Source organism: Idiotropiscis lumnitzeri, chromosome 3 (genome assembly GCF_059441095.1).
Source record: "Idiotropiscis lumnitzeri isolate Australia: NSW breed Sydney's pygmy pipehorse chromosome 3, RoL_Ilum_1.0, whole genome shotgun sequence".
Classification (NCBI taxonomy): Eukaryota; Metazoa; Chordata; class Actinopteri; order Syngnathiformes; family Syngnathidae; genus Idiotropiscis; species Idiotropiscis lumnitzeri.
The window spans coordinates 16038066-16044076 of NC_142393.1; positions in this window are offsets into that span (position 1 = coordinate 16038066).

The following is a 6011-nucleotide window of genomic DNA, read 5'->3' on the forward strand; positions in this document are numbered from 1 at the left end:
CACGTAAACATACAACATGGGCACTCACAGAGAATACAAATGATCTACTCACTCAGCAGCACACGGCTATTGGTCGTGCTGTTGCCATGACAACCAAAAGCCTGTGTTGGTAAATCAAGGGACAGGAAAGTTCTGATTTTAGAAATATCATTGAATAAAATATGAAGACTAATTTTGTGGTTGCTTTAAACATATTATTGTTTTTTTTTTTCAATGAAAAGGGGTCTCAAACTCAATTTATGTGGGGGCCACTGACGATAATTAAGGTGTGTAAGGGCCGCATCAGGTTTACCATAAAAAAATGGGGTTGCAATATTCAAAGAAGTACATCTCATCCAATCTTTTCAATCATTGTTCATAACAATTCAGAGCATGAACGCTTTTTCAGATGGTGAACAAGATTGGTGACCCAATCCTCATCCCTCTGCTACTTTGCATACTCCTTAGCATGTCTGGTCAAGCAATTACTTCTGATTTCTTGAGCCGCGCAACCATCTCAGACATGATGCGTTGCCCTGTCTTCTCCCTGCCCCAAAAAAACATTCCGTTTCCAGTTTTTCTAGAAATAGGCTGTTCTTTTCGCCAATTTTTCTCTACACGGCAGATTTTGAAATACAGGATATCTTTTTCTTCTACTTGGTGTCACTTCATTACGTTTTCCCAAAATCTGTCTGTAAGTGATTAAAAGCACACATATTCTCAGGGCAATGGCACAATTTTAAAAAAAAAAGTGAGGGCTATACTTACATTGAACTTGGGTGGCAAGTAGGAGGCTGCAAAATATCATCTTGTGGCCCGCAAATGTTCCCCGGGTCATGAGTTTGAAACTCCCAATTTTGCGTCTTCTTTTAACTTTACATGAATGTTTATGGAAGGGAGGATGCTGGAAAAAAATTGTATATATGGTATCATGGCAAAAATAATAAGAAGAACAAAATTACTTCTACAAAAAACAAAACAAAAAAAAAACATCCAAACTTCTCTTGAATAGGGATGCAGCCCGTAGTCCATATAAGGCCCCGCAAGAGCACTGGATCTGGCCTGCCATGTAAATTTAAAAACAAAAACAAAAAAAAGTCATTTGAACTTTTAAAAAACCTGCGCAATCTACAATAATAAGTATTTGTTATTTGTTGCTTCAAACTCAGTTTCTGGTGTCACATATTTCTCCAAATATAACTGGCCCATGTTAGAAAAAAGGTTGGAAATAATCATGTGCCCATTGTAGAATAATAATGCTACAAACACATGCACATTTACACACAGTTTATTGAGAAATACATATCATGTGTTTCAGAAGCACGAGAAAACAAAATGTAGCGAGCAAATCCACCTCCAAGAACTCGGCGTTTTACATCAGTTTATGCAGAAAGGAATTAGCGCCCTCTTGTGGAATTGAGAAACAACAGTCAGCAGTTTGCAGCAGAATTAGATTTCTGCTCAGTGGCCTTTACAACTATCATGGTTTTCAAAACAAAGTTGATTATGCTATTACATATAATTAAGTTCTCTAAAATAAGTGACTATCAAGATGATGTTCTGTCATCTGAACACACTGTGTGATGGTTCAGTCTCTAGTCAGCAGCCTGCAGCTTTGCCTTTGAATGACGACATTTTAATAAGGGACATGATATTGTACAGTATTGACTCAATGTATTATTATATGCAAATAAGACTACTATTATGTAATGAGTTCTACCCTCGAAGATGTGTTTAAAGGGCAATGAATTTCTTAATCGATGACCTGCAAGTCAATGTGATGCTGTGTGAAACATGAGCAGACAAGCAAGAAGTTAATGAAGTGTTTCCTTGTATTAAATCACCCTGAGTACACTTCCCCCTACAGTTAATCTGTCTGTGTGGTTAATCCCTCTCCGGCAGCAGCAAAAGCAACACAAGCGCTATCGAAACTGACCTTGGGCACAGAGTCCTCTGTTCGACCACAGTCAAAATATTGGAAACATCTGCAAAATCCAATGAGCTCCAGTCCAAGAACTGATGAAAAAAAAAGTGGCTGCAATTTGCTTATTATTTTGGTTGGAATATGCAGGAGTTGCGGTATTTAACAACAGGAGAGCGGGACATTTTTGCAAGAAACCTGAGCATAGGGCAGAGCAAATGTGAACTCAAACCACATTAACCAACATGTTGGAACTTGAATACCATCCTGTAACCAGAGCATTCATTACAAGGATTCTTTTTTTAATCCCCCTCACTTGGATTAACAAATTATATTTATGTAGTTATTCAAATGTGGAAGTGTAGCTAATATGGCTTTTTAACACAGTAGCAAATTTATTCATGCAGTAAGGGTGGCCTGTATGTCTTTTTATTTTGGCAACAGATTTTCTACATAACACATGACTCTAATTAATTGATAATTAGTCTAGGAATTAATTTTCAATGTCACCGGACATTAAGTGGTTGAGAGGGGACAAACAGAGAGAAGACACAAGAAACATGCATTCATAAAAGAAAACAATCTGATGATTGAGTGGATAACAATTGTGATCATCTCTGTTCCAATGTTTGTTTGTTTTTTAAGAAAAAATTTAGATCAAGAAAATAATTCCTAAACATTTCTACCATGAATGTTGCATATAAAATGTACAACTTCAAGTGATGAAATAAATAAATGAAAACATAAATTTTTGAGATTCAAAGAAAAAAAATTCAAAATAACTGACTGAAATATGTGCTTGCACAAGTCTTCTTATAACTGGGCTGTGGCTGTTTTCAGAATTAACTTTATACACATTCAAATTCATGTTAAATAGGAGTCAGCACACAATTGCCACCACTTTAAGTGCCTCTAAATAATAATTAAAAAAAAACACACATTTCTTCGAGTAGGCTTTCCCTGAGGTTTTTGGTTTATTAATGACAATAACAACACCGTGCGGCCCTTCTTAATATGAAAATGAACAGACAGAGAGATCAGCGACAAAAAACAATGACAAAAGAAAACAATAGCTTCATTGTAACAACCCCATCCGGAAGCCTGAGTGATTTTTAACAGTGATTAAGGGTTGCAAAGGTCGGAGCCACATGTAAATGTGACAGCATGGCGTCAGCGAGCATGTCGATGCGTCATCAGTGAGAGTACGTACACCTCTGTCGTTGGCAGACTAAAAGATTAACGTGGAGAAAATCAAGATGAGCTCCTCAGTGGGTGGAACCACATGGAGTCCAACCTCAATGAAGCAACACAATTGAACAAGAGACACTCCCACTATCACTTAACTGTGTACTGTCAACATTTTACGTCGTTATGCCCTTTAGGCAGTTTAACGACGCGACGCAACTCCTTCAATCCTCGAGCAACTTTTAGCATGAATACAACATTAAAGATTGTAACCTGCAGACCAAAATGACAAGTGTTAATCCTTGGCCTCTGTGCTCAAGATGAGGCTCTCTGAGTAATCTTGTCAACAGATCAGCGCCGGAGAGACTGAACAGAAAGGGAGGCTACGCCATCCCCGGGCTAATGGGATTGGTCGCCGTCACTCGATGTGCCACCGTCGTTAGCCCGTTTTGAAGCGGCCAAGCCACAAGCAGCCTAACCCGTGCAATTAGCACTATACGCTTGACAGAGTGACATGAGGAGAAAATGTTGGAGGACATGAACAGAAGTGGAGTACCGTGCAGCCTCAAGAGTCCCTAAGTCACATTTATCTTGGGAAAGTATTCACATCATTTCAATTTTTCCACATTTAGGTGACAGCCTCAAATTTCTACACATGTGACAATATGAAGAAAAGCTTCTGTTTTTGCTTTTTGCAAACCTATTAAAAATAAAAGTCATTATGATATGACCATATATTCACAGCCTTTGCGCAATATTTTCTTGATACAGCTGTGTCACTAATTACAGCCTGAAGTCTTTTTTGAATATGATGCCACCGCTGTCTTTGGCCAGTTTCACCCTTTCCTCTTTGCAACACGTCTCAAGCTGCATCCGGTTGGATTGGGAGCCTCGATACACAGCCATTTTCAGATCTCTCCAGAGATGTTCGATCGGATTCAATTCTGGGCTCTGGCTAGGCCACTCATGGACATTCACAGAGTTGTCCTGAAGACACTCCTCATCGTCTTGGCTGTGTGCTTCGAGTCATTGTCCTATTGGAAGGTCAGCCTTTGTACTAGTCTGAGGCGCTGAAGACTCTGAAGCAAGTTTTTGTCCGGCTGTCTTTATACATTGTTTCATTCCTTTTTCCCTCCTACCTGCACCATCATTTAGACCGGCTTTTAGGTCATCTAAAATTTATTTTAACAAGTTGCGAGGCTCAGTCTACTTTCTGGTATCAAATTGTCAGGTGCGTCATGGGAGTGGAAGTTCCATGTGCCAGAATGCTCAGTGACAAACACGGTAGACTACATTTGCCTCGGCACGAAAAGAAAGTTGTGCCCGTTTTAATGCTGAGCGCACGGACACATGTCTACCAAAAAAGGGCCCCAAGAGAGTTCAGTTTTTGTCCCAGCAGTTTAGAGAATTTTCTTTCTCTGAGAGTCCTTCAGGTTCCTTTTGGCAAACTGCAGGCGGGTTGCCATGTGCCGTTTACTGACGAGTGGCTTCCATCTGGCTACTCAACTATCCAGGCCTGATTGGTGGAGTGCTGCAGAGATAGTTGCTCTTCTGGAAGGTACTCCTCGCTACTCAGAGGACAGCGTGACAATCAGGTTCTTGGTCACCACCCAGACCCTTCTTCCATGATTGCTTAGTTTAGACAAGCATCCAGATGTAGGAAGAGTCCTGCTGGTTCGGAAATCCTTCCATTTGCAGATGATGAAGGCCGCTCCGCTCAGTGGAACTTTCAAAGCAGCAGAGATTTTTCTGTAACCTTCCCTAGATTTGTGCATCAGGACAATCTTGTTTGGGAAGTCCAAACTCAATTATTTGGACTACATGCTGGCGCTATGGCATATACTATCACCTATGGAACCTTATAGAGAAGCAATGTCCAATAAACGTAGCTGTACCAACATTTCAATTTATCAGTGGAATCGGCTTTGTGGAAAATACTGAATAATTACATATGTGACATTTCTTTTTTGATTTTAGCAAAAATCTCAATTTTATTTTTTTTACATTGTTGTTATGGGGTGTTGTATGTAGAATTGTGAGGGGAAAATTCAAAGGTCTGTGAATACATTCCGGATACACTGTAGACCAATGTTTCCCAAACTTTGTTGAGCCGAGGCATATATTTTACTTGAATTTTAACTTGAAATTTTCAGTCAAAATAGACCACCAACCAAAGTTAACTAGGATAGGTGAACCTAATTAGGATAAGCGCGACAGAAAATTCATGTTTGAAGAAATTTCAAAAACAAACTCTAGGTTATGTGTTGGAATTACATCAAAGATCTCTTTGAAAGACTCAATTCCCCTAAAATAGAGACGTCTGCCTTCTCCGTAAAATATGTAAGCCTTTTTCCAAGCCAAAGACAATTTTAATGAAATCCTTGCATCCAGAGCGTCAAATGCAACGATTCCCTCACTTTGGCACACTGAAGTCAAAGTAATTACATGCCTGCTACAAAGGCTTCTGACGTCATTTGTGGCTCAAAATAAACAACATCCTTATCTGTATCAAACTAAAAACAGCATGTCAGTGTAAGATGGCCACACGCGCAGCTGGAACCTGATGGCCATCAACTGTTCAAGGAGGGCTTGTTGCCACAGCCAGCATTCATCCTCACCTCATAACTCTCGCTCGCTCGCATAAATCACACATTGTTTGCTTTAAAGGGACGTTATGTAACCGACGGCACACGCATTTAGGTCATGCTAACGCTCACGTCCAAGCAAAGAAAGCGACGCGGCGGCAGTTGCTCTATTTAGCAGTCACCGCACCACCTGAGATTTAAACGTCTTAGCTGTAAGGAGTTTAGGAGCCTTTAATGCCTCCCTCCTTGCTCATCCATGTGACTTGAAACAAGAGTCGTACAGCCAGCGAATGCAACTCTGTAGAAAGAGGCAACATCTCCACTGATTTGTTACCAATCTT